Genomic DNA, 20,310 nt, shown 5'->3' with positions numbered 1-20,310 from the left:
GTATGTGAACAGTGACATTGTCAGAATCAGAATAGTTTGTTAATCTTTAAGGGAGTTATGTTGTTACATTTGCTCCAATAAGAACAGTAACAGACTGAACTAAATTAAATAATACAAAAAGTTACAAAATATAAGATATAGCTCTAATATATACAATAGCTCTGTTATAAATATCCAGGATATATATGATTGACATTTTACTCTAAACCAGCGGTCTCCAACCTTTTTTGCGCCACGGACCGGTTTATACCCGACAATATTTTCACGGACCGGCCTTTAAGGTGTCGCAGATAAATACAACAAAATAAAACTAGTACCGGTACCGAAAAAAAGAAGATTTATTCATAACACACGTGAAAAGACCCAGGAAAACCGAGTTAACGATAAAAACGATAACAAAATAACGCTGAAAACCGATAAAAACCCTGAAAACCATACATTTCACACCTGAGCCTCAACTCTCGCGGCCCGGTACCAAACGACTCACGGACCGGTACCGGTCCGAGGCCCGGGGGTTGGGGACCGCTGCTCTAAACTGTATAACTTTCCTATTTATGTTCAATGTAGAGGATGTGCAAAACGGTGTAACTATTGTGTCCTGTGTAATGGATGTAATAGATCGTCTCTCTGTCATTCGTCTTTCCTCTTCTGTGCAGAGCTGCACGTATGCAGCTCCACCGGTCAGTCTATGACACTGCAAGATTGGCATTTTAGTGGGTTGACAGCTCAACATTTACTAAATCAATGTGATAATTCTCTGTGGATTTAATATTTTCTGGCCCTTGCACAGTACACTTAGCCAGCTGATCTTTTTGCAAATACATAAAAATAAGTAGTGCAGAAGTACTAGAAAGTGATGGATGCTGAAGGAAAAACTACAAATGTAACCAAACTGTGAAACTGGAGACTTTAAGGCATCTTTCCTAACCATGCCATATGCAGTAGCTGTAGAGGGTGCAGAGGGCAGGCGTTCCCTTGGTTTTCAGGGCCATGAGACAGATAACAGCAAAGGCCCCACAGTAACAGATGCCTGTTCACATTCATGACTATTAGCTGCTTCCCCTGTGGCTGCCACACAATCCATATATCATACAACACACACACTAACTACATTGGTAGTTTGATACAGACTCTGTTTTGTTCCTAGTGCACGCTAAACTGATGGTACTTAAAAACACACACTGTCACACATTGTGCATATACTAAGTGACCCTGGCCTACACCCCTAGGGGGGGTTCCCATGCTATTTAACCGCTGCTTTTGTTGGACCGGTCTATAGCCTAGCTTGGCACACCTTTTACTTACAAAGACCATTTCATTGGAAGGCAGTGGTTACTGAGGCCTGGGGGCGCACTGTGTGTGTGTGCGCGTGCGTGCGTGCGTGCGTGCGTGTGTGCGTGTGTGTGTGTGTGTGTGTGTGTGTGTGTGTGTGTGTGCCATGGTGGGAAAGCCAAAGCACTGTGATCAGAACCTTGTCAATTTTCCAGTTCTTGCTCTTTTTATTGTTTGTTTTTTTTCTCTCCAACCTCCCGACTATATTGTGTTCAAACTAAAGCTGAAGATGTACTGTTCCCTAAAGAACTTTGCATTTTTATTTGTTCACTCACAAACAGCCCACTGTGGCTTTTGTTTTATTGATGGGTTTGCTGTGCATGCTAGTTAGGAGAAGCTTTGGTAGTCTGACTTAAATTGAAGAGCTGAGGGGAGACCGGGCACTAGTTTTTACTGTGTTGCCAGGTGACTGATTCACCAAGCCCAACAGCAGTAGCTGACTGGTGAGCAGAAGACTGAAGAATGCTTTTGATATCAAATACCACAAAGAAGGGGGAAAGTCTTCTTTTTTCCTTCTTCTTCTTCTTCTTTTTTTCTCCCTTATCATTTTTTTTCCCCAAAGGCGGAGAAAAGCCACTCAGGGCTTGCTTGGAACCAGCTCTAAATGCTGCACTCAGTGAGTACCAGTTACTTTGTAGTAGAGAGCTACATTCCCCATGACAACAAGATGCAGAGACGAATCCCAGAAATGATGTGCAACCTTATAAACCCCAGAGGTGTGGCCCTGCTGGCCATGTCGGCTAGAGACCAAAGGCTGACAGAGTCTGAGTGCAGAGCAGACAAACTCTGATCTAATTTATTCTGAGACAAACTGCTCATTTTGTTTAAAAAATGAGTACATTTAACAAGGATGTCAGAAATTACACCACAATCAGATTAAGGCAACACTGGCTGTTGTGCAGAGGTGTTTGTTGGATTAGTTTAACTGCATTAAGCTCATGATCTTCTTTAACATAACCCAATTAACACAGCTAGATTCTTTTTTCTCCCTGTTTAGCACTCACATATTCTTCTGATTGATTGTGAATTGTGCCTAAATAAGTTGATCGGTCTGTCTTCTGATGTAAAGTGAAATGACAACAAATTTGCTAATAAACATTTTTATCCTTGAGCATGGGAAAATCCAATTTATTGGGTGTTTTTTTCTTAAACAGCAATATAGAATGAAATAACAAGGCCATGTGATTGTAACAGAGGTTTCTTAAAGTTAAAAACCAGGATCAAACCGTCAGCTCTACATAGCTCTCATTTTTCTGTTAGTCAGTTTGGTTGCAGAATTGCAATGTTCCTGTTTTGGTTTAGCCAAGTGCTCCTGCCAGCCTAGTTTCCTGGTGCAGCAGGAAGCTGTATTCACTGACAAAGCTCTGATAAAGCATTTATAACTACAGACAGACAACTGGCTGAACAGTTTCCAGCTAATGAGTGTGTGGGGGAGGGGATTTGTTTATTTTTCTTTCCAGCAGTTGGCGGTGACCAAAATTGAGTTTTTAAAAAAAGGTGGCTATCGATATCACAGACTTGGCTCAAGTGGCGTCTCTGGTAGGAATGAAGATTAGTGAGTGAAAATTTTTCTTAGTGTAACCTGTGAAATGCATCTTTCAGATGTGCAAAAAAATGACAACATAGTTACTGTAAAGATGATTAAGGGTGACTATTACCTTGATGTGGTGAGTTAATGTTAACATAATGTTAAAGTGCATACGTGCAAGTTTCCTCCAGTATGATAAATGTGGTGTAATAGATCCGTTATGCTCTCTCTGTCTGTCGGCCCCTCTGTGTCATCATAGTTGAATCTCTCTCTGCTCCTTACAGCAGTGTATCATTGGTGTCTGCTAACTTCAGGGGGAGTTTCCCCATTGGTCTGCTTCTTCTCCCTCAGGTCCACTTTGAAAGGATCTCTTCCATTGTTGTGTGTGTGTGTGTGTGTGTGTGTGTGTAAGACTGCAGTGACACTTTTCTGCTGGTTCAAAGCAGAGAGAGGGGGTGTTTGACTGAAGAATGCAACTATAAGATCTCAGTGTGTTAATATGTCACTCTATACACAAACACGCACATGCACACACTTTGGAACCTGCCTCTCCCTGAAGCTTGAAATCTTAGAGCTTGTCTTGTGCCACTGCATTGTATGATATTTCATGCCTAGCTAATGATCCTCACATTGACTTTTCATTGTAGAAATGCAGTATGCAATACAATGGAAGATATTCGAGCCGCGAACGGGGCTACATTTACTTACACACAGACACACACAAAATATGTATTCACAGCATTGATCGTACGTTTTTCCCCCCTGTGGCTTTAAAGTGAGACCGGGCTGGTTTTGTGTCATAAGAAAGGCATTTTCATTCATACTCTGGCAGGTTTGGAACGTTATTTGCACAGCAGCTGTGCATGAACACACACTGAAGTCTAGTCTGTCACTATGTGTGTTTGCAAGCATGTGTGCGCTTCCCCTTTTGATGATGGCACCAAAAAGAGAAAATCCACACCATCATCAAATCCTTCTTTTAATGTCTGTAGTGCCAGCCAAGGGCTTCCATTCACTACCCTTATCTTTTTGCTTGCTTTGATTCTTCTTAACAATTAATATGCTTAAAAGTCCTGTAGGGCAGTTACTCAGGTCAGTCCATCTGTAGTGTATGTGACAAACTGACTCTCAGTCTAAATCTCTCTTTCTTACTCTGTTAAAACTGTAAATAAGTAAAGGTATACACTTGAAGGTTTTTTTTTATTTCTCATCTGAATGTTGGATTGTGTTGCGTGCAAAAATCACAAGATCTTGTCTGTCCCTTCTCAGGCACTGATTGAAAACTTAATCTTCCCTTTTATAATAGACACAGCACACATTAGACCTTCATGTGAAAACAAAATGGGCTTTGGATCAAAGCGGTGGTCAAAGGATGGAATATACAGCAGTGAGTCGAGGATTTGCACACTTGATTTTCTTTTTAAGACTGTAGGAGAATCTGTTGTCGTGTCAATGCCATCTGCATTTTAAAGCACAGTACTAAAGTTGGCCAACACACAGCCAGATTGAAGTAAAAGACTGGTTACATAAGTCTTGATCTGACTAAATTCTCGAGAAATGAGCAAAGCGTTCCTACTGTTCCTAGAACCGGCCTGGAACCACATCTGAACATGAAACTAAACCGGAATCCTGAACTGAATACCCAAATTATACAAAGAACTGTGAGCTTTAAAAGTCTAGTTCTCAGCAAAGTTTGCGTTTGTACAAGCTCCCCATAATCTCCAGTGGGAGTGTGATAAGATGAAACTTTAATAGCCCCTGTGGGGAAAGTGGATATGATCACAAATTTACCCGACGCATCATTCTACATTATATTAAATTTAGCATTTACCAGAGGCTTTCATCCGGGGAGACCTGTACCAGCGTTACTAGGTTTTCATAAGCATATAAGTAATTTTTTTTTCTTCCCCCCCTCTAAGAAACTACGTTGCCTTCACATCTGTTTGAACTGATCAGGGGAGAAAATGTTTAAGTATGCTTGGAGAATCCTCCCAGTGCTTTTTGCTAATTTAAGCATGCGCATGCAGAGACCTGTGAGCTCACTGGCCTCCATGCAGGGCCATCACCAAGCTCTCTGCACTGTCTTTCCAAGCTCTATTCATTAATTCATTTCTTATTGGGACGGAGATAACAGGATTAGTGCTCCAAGCATCCAGGAGTCAGCAGGGAGAGAGGGGGACCCTTTAACCCTCTTCCCTGCTGCAGACAATGGCTGTGTGTGTGTGTGTCCTTGCAAGATGGGACCAGTGCCTCTTTCAACTAAGAAAATCAGAAACACACACACTGCATTCTCTAGCCCTCATCTTTCTCTTGGTTGGTGTCCAATCATCCACTCCTCTCTATTGTCTGCTGGCTTCCAGCTGGGCTCTGTTGACACAACCAAGCATCAGTCATTTTGGCCAAGTATTGCTTTTATACTAGAGATGATTGATTTGGATGCAGAAAATTAGTAACATCTTGATGATATGACATATTTAATAGAATTATGACAGCAGGTTCACTTACAAGAAAACCTGTTATTTAGTTGTTATGTAGTCTTCAGAGGTGGAACTTTTAGCTTTGAGTCATATATCAGTGTTATATGCGTTACTTGGGTAGGCCTCCCAGATATATTAATAGTATTTTTTTAAACTTCAGTGTTGCGGCGTTTTGCAGTATCATTCTGCTGGTCTGCTCTCTTCTCCTGCCATACTGCAGACCTCAGTGACGCAGTCATAGGTCACAATTTTCGGCTGTCCACGGTAGTCCTTGTTCTGTTCTCGAGATGCTTCGTGCACCTCTGCACTCAGCTTGCAAGCGCTCCTAGGCCTGTCCACGGGATCTCCTGGATGCTGGGGATTATTGTAATGTGCCATTATTTATTTGTCTGATTGATGTTGGTCATTTAAAAACAAAAAACAAAACAAAAAACAAGTCATAATTGGCATTGTTTAGTGTTTGTGTGGCATCCCAAGTGTGTTCGAAACATAGATTGGAATTAGTATTGAAAATATTATTCAATAGTTCCTTAGAGTAATTTCGTTACATAAATTACACAATTTAATGAAGGTCGCGACTCACTGTGCAGACTCTCCATGTAGCATAAACAGAACTCTTTGGACATCAGTGGCTGGTTTGGGGTTTATGTGGCTCTCAACAGTTTTTAATGTATCTTGAAAACTCTCTACCTGACAAGCTGACATAACAATGGTATGTAATGTGTATGTAATGGTGTGATGCCCAATGTGGTACCTCTTACAATTCTGCAAAAACTATGAGTTAAAGATTGTTTGCTGGTTTGCGCTTTTGTTTTTTCTTTCTTTTCTCTCTCTGCAACAGCGCTTTACCCTTTCTTACACATTCCCAGTCCCTTCCCACCCCTTCTTTCCTGCTGCTGAGACAGACTCCTCTCCCTGTTACTGTGGAGAATCTAGCAGCATGCATCCCAGGAATGCAAGCATACACCACATTCCTACGCACACACACTCACAACCACCCGGTGCCCTGCCAGCTTTGCGGGGTCATTGTATTTGGCACGTGGGCGCGCTCTCACTCGCTCTCTCTCTCGCTCTCTGTCTCTCTCATATGTACACAATTACACACACACACACACACACACACACACACACACACACACACACACACACACACACACACACACACATACACACACACACAGTCGCCCCCTGCCTGACTCCTGCCTTGGCAGACAGCTCCTGCTGAGTAAGGAGGCCCTTGCACTCTCTCTCTCTCTCTCTCTCTCTCTCTCGATGCTTCCCTTTAGGTCCGTGCAGTTCCCTCATCTCTTCCTACAAATTTAACATGTCCTCAACCACACGCAGATTGAATGAATGAGTAAACCCAGGGCACTCCCATCCTCACCCGTTATTTCCTGATGCCGGTTTCTGGCTTATCAAACCCTTGAAAGGGTTTTACCGTCAGCCATTTTCCAGCACCGCTAAGCCCCGCCGCATCCTTTTGAATTTACACATCGTAACTGGATGTGAAGATTAAACTCTGGCCATTAGTCACGTCTTTATTCTCCTGCCGGCAGTAATGTTTCAACAAATAAGAATTAGAGGTGGGGCGTCTGGGATTCAGGCAGCTACATTTAACCTTAAGCTACAGGCAGTGTTTCACAATGGTAGCTAGTGTATAGCCGGGCTTGCCCGGTCCCCTCATTGTGACTCATATGAGTTATCAATGGAAGCTGCTGCTGCAAAAAAGAGAGTTAGCTTAAAATGGACAACGTCTATATGTTGGAACAGTTGTGTTAGCATCGCTAGGGGGAACACACTGAGCATGCACGCTGACTCTTGATTACAGGATTTGTGCTCTGAATGGCATCTGAGTCACTGGAACAACTGTTAAGCTGCTTTCCATACAATCACTACTGTCCTGTAAGCCATATAGATAATAACAGTATTTAGGGCTAGTGAAAAGAGGGCACAGTGTGTTTTCTTTAAACCGTGGCACTGTCTCCTATGCACTAACTACACTAACACTATATGAAAGCATAGCTGTGGTGTGAGAGGAATGGGCAGAACTCCTCTCAGTTCATTCTATGTTAAGTTTTGCAGGGATCGAGGAGAAGGCGCGTGTAAGGCATGAAGTGTTATTCCCCCACATAGCAAACAGGTTGATTTGTCGGTTTCTATCACCACTGTAATGTTTTTGGCTTTTCATTTTGATTTCTACTCCAGCGCTGATTTCGAGGTTTTGTCTGAGAGACGACACCTATGATTCAGGAGAGTACTGCAGCAAGTACTTGCACCATTAGCGCTAGTATGAATGGTACAGAGCTTTGACGTCACCCTTTGCACATAACACGACCAATGTGAAGAGTATAATGGGCCCCTAAGAGGTAACCATTCACTGAGTCATCACCAACTGAGTCATTCTTTCAGATCTAACATGTCTTTTTTTTTCTTGTGGTCTATACATTTACGCTCAGTTTCCAGGCAATTGCATTTTCACCTAAAGCACGCCCTTACATGCCTCCCCATTTCTCACAGTGAGAAAAGCACATTTCAAGTTGGAGGAAAAGAACAAAAACAACAAACCTATAAAGAGGGGGGAAGTGGCCAAACTTATCAAGAAAGTCACCCCTCTAATAACCAATAACTGGAACCTGTTTGTTCTCCTCTGTATTGCTGTGATTTGCTTTGATAATCAAGGCTGTTTTCAGTGTTGGCTCCACCAGTCATTCCATTTCTTCTTGGAACAACTGTGCGATTGACCAGCTGTACAGACCTTTACAAACTGGCTACTTTTATATCAGGTATGAATTCAGAGTTGGATCCAAGTCTTACTGAACATGGTGGTCAAACACAGCTGTACAATGTTCTACACTTGATTATGGTTTGGGTCTTGATATTGATTAGTTTGATACTAGCACTGTTTAATGCTGCATAATTGGAGCTGGTGCCGCTTCAGAGGCATTGTAATCTGCAGTAAAGCTGAGCTTCTAATCTATGACTCAGCTGCTGGTCATGTTCCAAATGTTGCTTTCCTCTTCTCAAAGGTATCAGTTTGTTTTTCCGTTATGAACTCATGTTAAAATGTATGCCACTAAAGTTAGTGACTAAAACTGATGCATCAGTAATTGGTTGACTTCTGTTGCTAAGGATGGAAGACAAAGGTTTGTCGGATAATGGAAAGTGTTTTGATTGAGGTGTGTTTGCCCTTCGTGAGGTTAGAACTTGCCAGGCCTTGACTCAAAAAACTTGAAACTTGTTTTGAACCCATCCACTTACTTCCCAGCACTGCAAGTGAGGTTTAAAAACAAAACACACAAAAAAAAGCCTATCCCAAATATCAGTCCAGCTCTCTCCACAGCAGCCAGCTGAGTCTTGTTCAAGTTCCTCTGTGTTTCTTATCCCACTCTTATTTCTGAGATGAAAAGCAAATTCTGTTGCTTCTGTTTTGTAGGCACTGGCTCTGGCTCTCTTCACTGGAATCTGACGATCACAACTCTTTAAGTGTCAGGCGTCTTTGTAGCACCACTTTTCTTTATACCTGAGAAGAGAGGGAGAAATTGTGTGTGTCTTTTTATGTGTGTGTGTGTGTTTGTGCATTTCATTGTCATGCCAAGGACAAGCGGGCTTGTCCCGTGCCAAGTGGTGCCAAGCCAGCTGGCTGTCGCTCATGCTTTTGTTTCGTGCTATGCTCAGTATTCAGCCCACAACACGCATTGTTGTGAGGAGTCTTTCACTCACTCTCCCTCCCTCGTCGTCCTCTTTCGCGTGTGCGTTTCTGCATGTGTGTCCTTTATGGCCGTGACCTTGATGTGCCGTAAACTAGAAACACAAGTGAGCCCAAAAGAATTAGAAATCAAACACCGCTGCATGTAATTGCCAGCTTAGTTGCCACTGGTGTTTAACTTCGGACATACAGTACCTCTGATTTCTGCTCGTGCTACACCAAAGAGGTGAAAGGTCATGCGTGACTTAAATTGTGTAAAGAGTATTAACACGAGAAGCTCTGAAATGACACATGCTTCTTCAGTGGCAGTGCTGGAGCACTACAGTAAACTTCTCTCAGTTCTTGACTGTAAGCAAAGTAAAAGAGTGAATCCACACTTCATGTCACCGTATTTAAAGTTAATAAAAGAAAAGATATTTGTAACCTGAAATGTATACATGTGTTAGCTCTTCTACAAAGAGTCAAATGTGGTCAAAAACATCCAGTTTAAACACATCAGAGTCTAAACTCCAACCATGCGACACAGTGAGGGTCTCCTAGTCACACTAGGAGAAAACATTGATTGGAGATTGCAGCACGACCAAAGTTACTGTGACCGTGTGCAAAGTACATACGATCTGGTTGCCTTCGAAGACCAGGACCAGGTCTGGGACCATTCTTATTAACTCATCAGCTTCGAGCTCAAGTTTAGAGTTCTGCAGGAAATCTACGTTCTAACTTGTGGAGCAACCGGAAACTCTTTTTATCCCTACACTGCAGAGATAAAAGGCAGTGTAGTTCCGTAGGTTGTTACAATGTAGGGTTAAAATGAGGTTCCAGTTATTGCGGATGTATCAACTAAGATCTGATGCAGAAGTATAATTCAGGGGTCAGTTGTCAGGGGATTGTTTGATTGCTGGGATTTTCTCTCTATTATAGCCCCTTTCCACTAATACCTACTCTGCTGTTCTCAAAGTTATTTTTTAGTACCTGGCCAGCTTGGGTTCCAAGCAAGCTCGTTCATTCTAAATATGTGATGTATATAGACTGCATGCAAGTCGATGAGTCATGGAAGCGACTCCTTCACAAAAGCCCAACCCGCCATTTTTGAGTAGAGGGAGATGGCTACACAAAAAAATGCAGTGGTCCCCGAGTCTGACAAAAAGCCACAGACTGAGCAGCAAGTATACCATCCCATCAACGTCCTCCATTGTTGTGTTGTTTGTGTTGCATACAAATGACGTCACAGGACTTTCAGCCATGTTGCTATAACAACCCCCAGCATGTTTGGTGGTACTCAATTATTATGGGTAAAATGTATGGAGCCAAGCCAAGCAGGTACTAGTAGAAAAGAGACTTTATCTCAGGGTCTTTACCTTACACTAAAGAGCTCCTGCAACTGTTGTGATTTGGTGCTATACAGATAAAACTGAACTGAATTGAACTACTTACATTCATAAGAATCACAACCGGTTTTCCCACTCACGAGAAGGTTCTGTTTTTTCTCTAGTGCCATTACAGAGCATGTGGTTTTAGAATGGGAGCTACATTGGGACTACTGTTAACACTATTTCCTTTCTCATCAGCAGCCTTTGTTTGTACTAGAGTGTTTATTTCCCCGTCATGTTTTGGGTTTTACAAAGCATTATTCATACAAAAAAATTAGGGGAAGAAACACTCTCCAAGCTAGCTAACTGGGAGCCTGATTGTAAACAGGACTGCATGTTATTGAAAAGATGCATTTATATTGTTGACTGAAGCCTTTCAAAATAAGTTGCATATCACGTTCTTTTGTGCATGGCAGTTTTAGTTATGAAAACACATCGGTCTCAGGCTTTTGTTTGATAGACAAGAAGATTTTTTTCTTTTTAAGTGTTATGCAACAGTCCTATTTTAAGTCCTTTTTATTGAACAGCATTTAAATGCTCTGGCACTGCCGTTTCCACATTGAGGCCAAAAAAAAACAAAAAAAAAATACAGACTGGCTTGACAGATTTAAACTGGGGTGGTAGAAAGAGAATGTCTCAAAAGAAGTTGATTGGCTGGTTCTCCCCATGTGGTGAACCATGAGAGGATATGTTTAAAGTGTCTGTTCATTAATATTCATGAGTGAGAGTGCAATCCTGCAACCCCCTTCGCCCTCCCACCTCCTGCCGCCTCATGTGTCCAAAGCTGTTTTTAAATCTACATAATTTGGGTTGAAGTGCCTTTCAGATGGCCTTCCCTGTTCCAACACTTTGAAAACAAGGGAGAGACACACTTATTAATCAGCCTCTTATTTTATACGCCTGTGTGTGTGTCTGTGTCAGCGGTGAGCAAGGATAGGTGGCTGCAGAGAAGGAGTTAGTAAGAAAGGAAAAGCAAGTTGCACACAAGTAGAGTGAGACAGAGTTACATGTCAAATGAGATGAGGAAGACTCGTGCTGAAGTTACATTATGGCTTAAAAAGGCAAAACCCGCTGACATGGTGAGATGTTGGTCAACCACAAGAGCAAACTGCCACAGTGGTTTTAGAAAACAAGATGTTGAACCTTTCCATGCACATCCGTGCAATTAGTTATTCTCTGGTGTGTCTGATCGCTTTAAGAGAGAGCACATGGGTAATGTATCTCAACTTTAAGAGTTTTTGATTGGTTGAGCTTTTTATTTGAATGAAAAAAAAACCTGTTGTACCAGTAGCCCACATGCTCTGTCTATGCAGTATCCTGTAGCCCCAAACTCTGAGAGTGGACAGACCTTCTCCATGGTCTTCTTGGCCATGTCAAGTTTCCATCTGTGATTGGTTACCATTAACCACACGAATGCAACTCCAGATACTGATTGGCTAGAATGAAGAACCATGGTCAGTCCCTCTTCTCTCCTCTCCTTCACCATCACCAGTAAGGCTACTTTACAAGTCAGCCTGTAAGCCTTAACTAAACCAAATCTGCATTCACACCTGAATTCTTTTTATTCTCATTTCTATTTATTTATCTATCTTTGGCCTCACAATCAGTTGCAAGACGTTGCATGACATCTCCAATCTAATGTCTATTATGCTTTGCCCAAGTGGAAACCCAACATCATTCCGGTTACTGAAGTCCTTTTGAAGTATGCGGCTTGGATCACATGCATAGAGCAGCTTGGTGACATCAAGAAATGCCACAGCAGCAACCTGTGAACAAATGTGATACAGGAATGGCAGTTGCTAGGTGATTAGCAGCTGATGAACTCTGAAAGTGAGGGTAAGGGAGAGATCTAATGGGAGGGGATGTGAAATGTTTGGATGGCTTCACTCAAAAACAGTTTGTTAGAAACACTGAGTTATTCTTTTCTTTTTGAGATTTGCTCACCATGATGCAGTCCATCTACTCTGTGCACTCTATTTAAAAAGATAAACATTTCAATTACACTCAAACAGACAGCATGTACATTACATTTTAAACAGCACAGGATCCAGAATGGAGCCCTGGGGGATTCCATATTATAAAAATATGTAAAAGTGATTAAAGGTCTATGCCTTCATCAAGTACTAAAGGGAACATACAGCCATTTGTACATTCCCTTTTTGCAGAGTACAGTCACAGGTTAAATTAAGCTAGGCCTGCAGTTTTTCAACAGTTTTTCTGAAGGCATTTCTTTCAAAGAAATCGCTGAAGCGTAAAAGAATGTAGGTCCAGGTTGTTTTTTTTTAAGACATTTCACAATAGCAGTTTTCATTGCCAGAGGGAAATAGCAGAGGGTAGAGGGCGGCTGACAAATACCTGCTCTTGATTTTCTTGACAACTGAACACTCTTAAAAAGCTTGCTGCAGGTCTGGGCCCAGAGAAGAAGGATTTGAGCTGAGATTTATTTTTTAGCCACTGGGAAATGTAGATCTGTCCTTTCACGTTGCAGGGAGGTTCTTTTTTCTCCCAATATTACATTTATAATTATATGTAATTTATATAAGCTTTGTTTGAATGAAAACCTTGTATACTAGCAGCCCACATGCTCACATGCATTCTGTCGATACGTTGTTATTCTCAGCCCTGCGTTGTCTGTACGGAGCCAATTGGAAGGTTTGCATCACTGTTGGTTCAGTCTTAACCCATCCGTGCACTGTGTGAATCCGAGCTATTGTGATGGGTTGGTGTATGTGTGTGTGTGTGGTGCCATACTGAGTGTGGCCAGCAGGCGTGCTCCCGATCTCTCCTATCTGCCCTATATTACCAGCTTGGAGGAAAATGAATGAGACCCTCATAGTGAAGAAAGCAGAGCAAAGAGAAGTGTAATCTGGGAAACAGTTTATTTCAGAGCACGCTGATGGGGAAAGGGGGGACAAGACGAAAAAGAGCAATTGAATGACTGAATGGAGGAAGTGAGAGAATGGTCTGCCCGGCATTGTGTGTCCCTCAGTGTGTATCGCAAAGGTCTGTGTCCCTTTCTCGCACCCCAGTTCTGTGTGTGTGTGTGTGTGTGTGTGTGTGTGTGTGTGTGTGTGTGTGTGTGTGTGTGTGTGTGCGTGTGTGTGAATGAATGTCTAGTGATTGGAAACCTTTTTCTTTTGTAAACTCAAGTCCCTGCCAGAGAGCATTGTGGCGCATTGTTTACCAGCCTCCACTTCTTTGTTCTGCCTCTCTTTCTGCATGTGTGTCTGCGCGCGTGTGCACGCACTTTGTGTATTCTTGTGACAGTTGACATTATCAGATGATTGCTCCCACGGCTCAGCTGTGTGTGTTCACGCACAAGCATGCCTGTGGTTGTGTATATGACGGCAGACATTATTGGATTGCTGTGTGTGTGTGTGTGTGTGTGTGTGTGTGTGTGTGTGTGTGTGTGTGTGTCCATGAACAGCTGCATGCTTTTATGTGTCATGGTCGACATTACTGCACGACTGCCGGTGTAAATGTGTGCTTGTTTTCCATTCAATGGTGGCTTGTGGTTCAACACTGAAATGAAGAGTAAGAGTTACCTTGTGTGTCACACATGGTACTGCTGGAGCTGAAACTCTAGTGTGTTGTCGTGCTGCAGGTCAAATGGTTCTAGTTTGTGTTGCAAACTCGGTGGTGGCTGTTGTCTGGTGCCCACTGGCTTTTTTTGCTCTTTTAATCCATGTAAATCTCTAATGCTTTTTTCATTCAAAGCTTGTGCTCTGCAGCCAAACCTGAGTCAAAGCAATAGACCTGTTTTTAGATTGTAGGGTAGAGCCTAAAAATGTGTCGCAGCTGAAAGGACTTGAACTCAAGGATAAGGAAAGAACTGCATTTCAAGACATTTGTAACAATTGTACATTGTGTTTGTAGAGCTGTCTCTCTGACATGAGCATATTCATGGAATCCCCTCTCTGTTACATCATATGCTGATCCTGTCTTCCTCCTCTCACCTCCAGCAGGTTGTGGCAGATGGCTGCCCCTCCCAGAGGCTGGTTCTGCTAGTGGTTTCTTCCTGTTGAGCGTTTTTCCTTCCTACTGTCACCAAAGCACTTGCTCATTGGGGGTTGTCTGTATGTTTGTTGTGTCTTTAATACAAAGCACCTTCAGGTGACTGTTGTTATGACTTGCCTCTGTATAAATATAACTGAACTGAATGCATAGCACAGAGCAGAAGGAAAAACAGCTGCATGAATGGTAAATGGCCTGTATTTGTATAGCGCTTTTCTAGTCCCTAAGGACCCCAAAGCACTTAACACAACCAGTCATCCACCCATTCACACACTGGTGATGGCAAGCTATATTGTAGCCACAGCCACCCTGGGGCGCACTGACAGAGGCGAGGCTGCCGGACACTGGCGCCACCGGGCCCTCTGACCACCACCAGTAGGCAACGGGTGAAGTATCTTGCCCAAGGACACAACGACTGAGACTGTCCAAGCCGGGGCTCGAACCGGCAACCTTCCGATTACAAGGCGAACGCCCAACTCTTGAGCCATGATCACCCCATGAAGCAGAATGTTTAAAGCAGTCTGAAGCTTGAAAATGTCTTGTACTTGAGCAAAGCTCATTATTTCAAACCTTGGTTTCACCACTGTAACAGTATGTAGCTCCATAACTATTTGGACAGTTTTTGTCATTTTTGGCTCAGACTTTCAGCTTTTATATAAGCAGTTTAATAAAAGTACTGCATTAACTGTTTCACAGCGATCTTTTAATGTATAATCCACCATGTCTAGAAGTTCAAAATAATTGTACAAACCCACGGACATAATAACACCAACATAATAAGAAGTACTTTATAACTATAAATGGTCTATAAAGTTTTGCGGCTCTTGAAAGTTTGGTTGATCTCGGCCCTGCCACATGAAACTTCAGCAAAGGTTGCTGTGTTGCTGAAATAGCAGACAGTATTTTTATTTTTTTTAATTTTCTTAAACAGTGCTGCTGTCTGTGTGAACACTGTAAACCTCAGAGACGCAGCCCGGCTGCACTGACAGATGCTCCTATTTGAAATAAATAAATGAACCTCCACTGGAGGATAAAGCTCACTTTGTTAAGCTTGATCCCAGCTTTAGATGGCGGATTCAATAGAGTAGACAGCCTGTGTCCAGTATGATGCTATAGTGGCTTTGTGAACAGAGCTTGCATCATTCACACATCCTTTTTGAGGTGGTTAAGCTGCTCCCCCTCTTCTGTTAGATATTGTTTTTCTGATATGATGTGTATGGTACTTAGTTTCCACTTTTCATTTTCTTTTCATCTCTCGTTCATCTGAGAAATTGGGTTTAAATTGCAAAGCAAGAAGCCCATCTTTCGCCATCCTCACACTCTCCCCAGCTTCCTCCACAAGGCCTCCTGGCTGTTGCCTGCCTGCCAGCCGCCTCTCACCCATTGTGGGCTAACAATGGCAGGCGAGGCCCCAGCCTCGAGGCCTGTAATGTGGACCTTTTTTTAGAGGGGGTTGTCGAGGTAGACGGTGCTTGGGGAGAAGGGGTGTGCGCTTGCCTGTGAAAGGCTGACTCTTTGGGGGCAGCCAGTAGGGGAGGGAAGCCAAGAAAAAGCAGGTCACGCCCAGATTAAGATTCAATGTATGTGAATGTCTGCCTACGTCAGCAAGCAGGCCCCGGGTACATGGTGGTGGGTGTGGGCAGGAGAAGACAGATAAGGGGCGCTGGGAGCTGGGATTCTCAGGATGTTCGGGGTGCCATGCTGGCTTGCTGGATACAAGGAGAGAGAAAACAGGGAAGGACATGAGACTAAAACTTAAAGGAGTAGAAATGGAGACATAACAGTGGAATTAGGAGAAGTGCATGTGTATGCTTTTGTGGAAATGGAAATATGGAAAGGGGAGGAGGAGGTAGCAATCAGTGTGTCTGGACCTCCTTGTTTGTCTTGTTTCAGCTGTTGTAGCTCAACACACCTTCAGGGTGTCCGTGTGTTTGTGTCCGCGCTAGGGGGAGTCTTAATGGGGCAGCAGTAGCGTCATAATTCATGCAAGACAAACCTGATTTGGTGATGCATGCTTCCTTTGTGTTGTATTTGGGGATGAGTGCAGGGGTGGGTGGCTGGGGGGTCTCTGCAATACACACACACACACACAATCAAATTCCCCTCTGTTTTGGGCCCCATCCCCATATGGTGGCTTGGCTTGATGAGAGCTTGATGAAGTCAACCAGAAGTCCCCCCCACCCGTGTGTGTGTGTGTGTGTGTGTGTGTGTGTGTGTGTGTGTGTGTGTGTGTGTGAGAGAGAGAGAGAGAGAGAGAGAGAGATGAAGAGAATATGGACGTGTGTGAGTCGTCAGCTTGTATACTGGCTTGCAAGCTGTTTTTCTTTTCTTTTTTTTTTTGTTTTTTAATTATTATATTTCATTATTCATGTTTCATGCATGGCTGTGCATGGCGAGCAGTGATCAGCTCCACAGGGGTGGAGGCTAATCAGGGGGGTTGGAAAGGTTTCTAAACTCAGATGTGGAGACGGTCCAACAAAACCACAAATGTCATGACCTTTTGTGTGAGACAAAATCGTTCGTTTTTTCCAACACAACCGAAGAAAATCTTCTCGCAGAAGTTGAAGCCGAACATAACTACAGAGACTATTTATTTTCCGATTTGCGAAAACCTACAGCACCAGCAGGGATTGAACCGAGTCCATGTCTGAATTTCTTTTGTTAGGATAGGAGCCTCAGCGGGACTAGCTTGTTACTATGGTAAATGGACAACCGAATTAACCAGTAAACCAGCAGCACTCACTTTTATTTCCCCTTGGCTTGCTCAGATCCAAATTCAGATTTTTTGAATCTTAACATCTAAAATTATCTGACACGACTGGCTTCAAAGTCGGAGCAATTTTGCACCGTTTTTGTCAGAATTAAAGCTGAAACACAGCAGCGTTTGCTCTGAATGCTGTTGACGTGCTGTACTGTACTATGCAAAGCATCAAAAACGTATTTAATTATTCATACTGTGTGTGTTTAGTTTTTGCTTTTGGGGGTTTTTTTTGCTAATTTTGTGCACTTGTGTATCCAGCACACTTTGCTTCAGAAGCACCATGAGAGCGTGACATGTGTTTGACAAGCCTGGGTCAACACTCACCACTTCTAAAAGTTACTTTTGCTCAGCCTTCACACGCCGATCTGGCAGCTCCCGTCACACTTTTGGCTTTTTAACCGTACAGTAAACAAAACGCACAGATTAATAAAGCTGGATTTGTATTTGAAATGTTCCGCTTTGTGCTCAATTGTGTTTGTGCGCTAGCTACAAATGCTCGGCTTTGTGCCTCTGTTCCTTCTGTGTGTGCATACACAAACGGCATCACAGCAAGCTTTTTCTTTCCCTTTCTGTTTTTTTTTTCTTTTGCCACCCCACCGTTCCTTGTGTTGTGTTCGCCAACTCAGAATGGAGCCATTTTGTCTCCTTCAGTTCCTGAAATGAAATATAAGCCTCTTAAATGCATACTTATCTTGCCCTGCAGACTGTGCATGAAGAACAAATACACACACACACACACACACACACACACACACAACCACACACACAAGCTAAAGAGGCATTGTGATGCCAGCCCTTGTTGTTCCTAAGACAGCCGCTGCATGCATATGGCAGATGGTTGTTCCTTTGCTTTGCATGCCGCCATAATAAACAAAAACCGTGGCTAAGGCCACAGCAGGTTTAGGAAAAGGGCAAAGTGCGCAGGGAGACTGAGAAAGAAGAGACAAAAGGGCAACAGAGGGAGAGACGCATAGAACGGCCTCTGCATACGTAAACACGAGCAGGAAACCCGTGCTTGTTTAAACGTGCACGCGTGTGCATTAATACTACGTGCGTAGCTTACGTAGATGCACACACTTTTATGAATTTACTTAAAAGTATGACACGAGTATTCACAAATTTTGCTACAGGCAAAGGTTGACCATACGCCTGTAGTCCGTATATGTAATCCAAATCATAAGTCCAACATACCTGTGCTACATGTGTACACGAGTATATACAAAATGTGTATACGTCAATGGTAACTAAAGGGTGAATCCAGTGCAGTAACAGTTAACGTGTGTGTGTGTGTGTGTGTGTGTGTGTGTGTGTGTGTGTGTGTGTGTGTGTGTGTGTGTCCCATTGTGCATGGCTTTGTTTTGAAAAGCAAGTAGAAAAGGGAGCAGACCGTTGTAGTTATGTCTGTGAAGGTTCTCAGTCATCCAGGTCATTGTAGTCAAAGGAGCTTGCAAAGAAAAGCGTCTGGACTTCTTTAAGTTGCTTGAAGACGTTTCACCTCTCATCCGAGAAGCTTCTTCAGTTCTAAGGTCAAATGGTGGGGAGTGTGTGTGTGTGTGTGTGTGTGTGTGTGTGTGTGTGTGTGTGTGTGTGTGTGTGTGTGTGTGTGTGTGTTAGAAGCAAGTGGAATTAATGGAATTTCTGTACAATGGGTTTCACAGGAAGTGGCTACTAGCAGAACAGATATGAAGGAGGCTGTTTGACTGATTTTTTTTGTAGCCTTTAGGCGTGTCTCCACTTTAGATTGCACTGCGCAGCTCATTTACATATTCAGTTCTGAGTGGCTGATGTGACACTTGGGTGCTTTAGTTTCTGTGGGAATCAACGCAAGTCTGACATGAAGTGACGCCCAGTGCGCTGTGGGACGCTTGTGTAAGGGGAAAATTTGCTTTGCATCCACACAACGCCGATGCCTTGTGTTGCAGGTTAGTCCCTCTACGGAGTCTGTAGCTCTTCTCGGTGCATGCACATTGATCAGTCATAGTATTAAGACCACGTCATTATGGTACCTGTTAGTGGGTGGGATGTATTAGGGAGCAAGTGAACATTTTGTTATCAAAGTTGATGTTAGAAGCAGGAAAATGCAAGGCAAGTGTAAGGATTTGAGCGAGTTTGACAAGAAGACATATTGTAAGGGTAAGACGACTGGGTCAGAGCATCTCCAAAACCGCTGCACTTGTGGGGTGCTCCCGGTCTGCAGTGGTCAGTGTCTATCAAAAGTGGTCCAAAGAAGGAACAGATATACCAGCTACCTAAGCATTGTTCCAGACCATGTACACCCTTTCATGGAAACGGTACTCCCTGATGGCTGTGGCCTCTTTCAGCAGGCTAATGCACCTGCCACAAAGCAGAAATGGTTCAACAATGGTTTGAGAAGCACAACAATGAGTTTGAGGTGCTGACTTGACCTCCGAATTCCCCAAGTCTCAATCCAATCAGGCATCTGTGGGATATGCTGAACAAACGAGTCCGATCCTGAGTTGGGAGGTGCAGGCCCCACCTCCCAACTTACAGGACTTGAAGGATCTGTTGCTTCTTCTAACCCAGATTTGTAGGCTTCACCACATGCAAGCAAGTGACTTGACTCTCTAAGTGTTTGCAGCGTGATAAATTGCTTTTGCTCAGCCCTTTGTAAGACAAGGCCACGGCACAGTAATGCCTCTATGCTGAAACAGTGCAAACAACAGGCCACAACAAAAAAATGTGCCCTCCTTATCGTTAATGTAGCCTTGAGTGAACTGGGAATGCTGCAGCGTATGACACTGTACTAAAGCCCTTTAACTCTGCTTCACCTCCACACAGCTTCAGCTTTGTCTTCCCCACAATGGTTGTGTGTGCGTGTGTGTACATGTGTGCATTTCTGCTCTCAGGTTTCTGGTCCTGTATCCTCCTGAAAAGCTGAAAGCACCATTTATAGCGTTTCTCCTCGCCAAGTAACCTTCGTTCTAGTGTCGCTCACAATGCTATGAATCAACCAAATGACTCTCCATTAAAAAGCGGAATGTGTTAGAGTCTTGAAATGGACCGCTTCAGCTTGCTTTCAAAGTAGACAAATCGAGTCCTTGATTGAATTTCACGCACGTCAAGCAAAGGATGTCAGCCATCCATCCACACAAGCTTTTATCTCA

General features: G+C 43.2%; 1 protein-coding gene and 1 long non-coding RNA gene across 2 annotated transcripts in view; one reads left to right on the top strand and one right to left on the bottom strand.

Moving 5' to 3' along the window:
- Nucleotides 1-20,310, top strand: part of zswim5 (zinc finger, SWIM-type containing 5) — a 63,367-nt gene that overhangs the window by 17,877 nt on the left and 25,180 nt on the right. The gene's annotated exons all lie outside the window — the stretch shown is intronic.
- LOC120741877 lies at nt 3,393-19,580 on the bottom strand. The gene is made up of 3 exons (XR_005697707.1): nt 19,428-19,580; nt 16,333-16,336; nt 3,393-3,403 (listed from the first exon to the last, which is right to left on the bottom strand). It is a non-coding gene; the product is annotated as an uncharacterized LOC120741877 (long non-coding RNA).

This window comes from Simochromis diagramma, unplaced genomic scaffold (assembly GCF_900408965.1).
Source record: "Simochromis diagramma unplaced genomic scaffold, fSimDia1.1 OVJJ01000663.1, whole genome shotgun sequence".
Classification (NCBI taxonomy): Eukaryota; Metazoa; Chordata; class Actinopteri; order Cichliformes; family Cichlidae; genus Simochromis; species Simochromis diagramma.
Note: the sequence above shows the minus strand (reverse complement) of the source record. Positions and strands in the feature narration are given on the sequence as shown.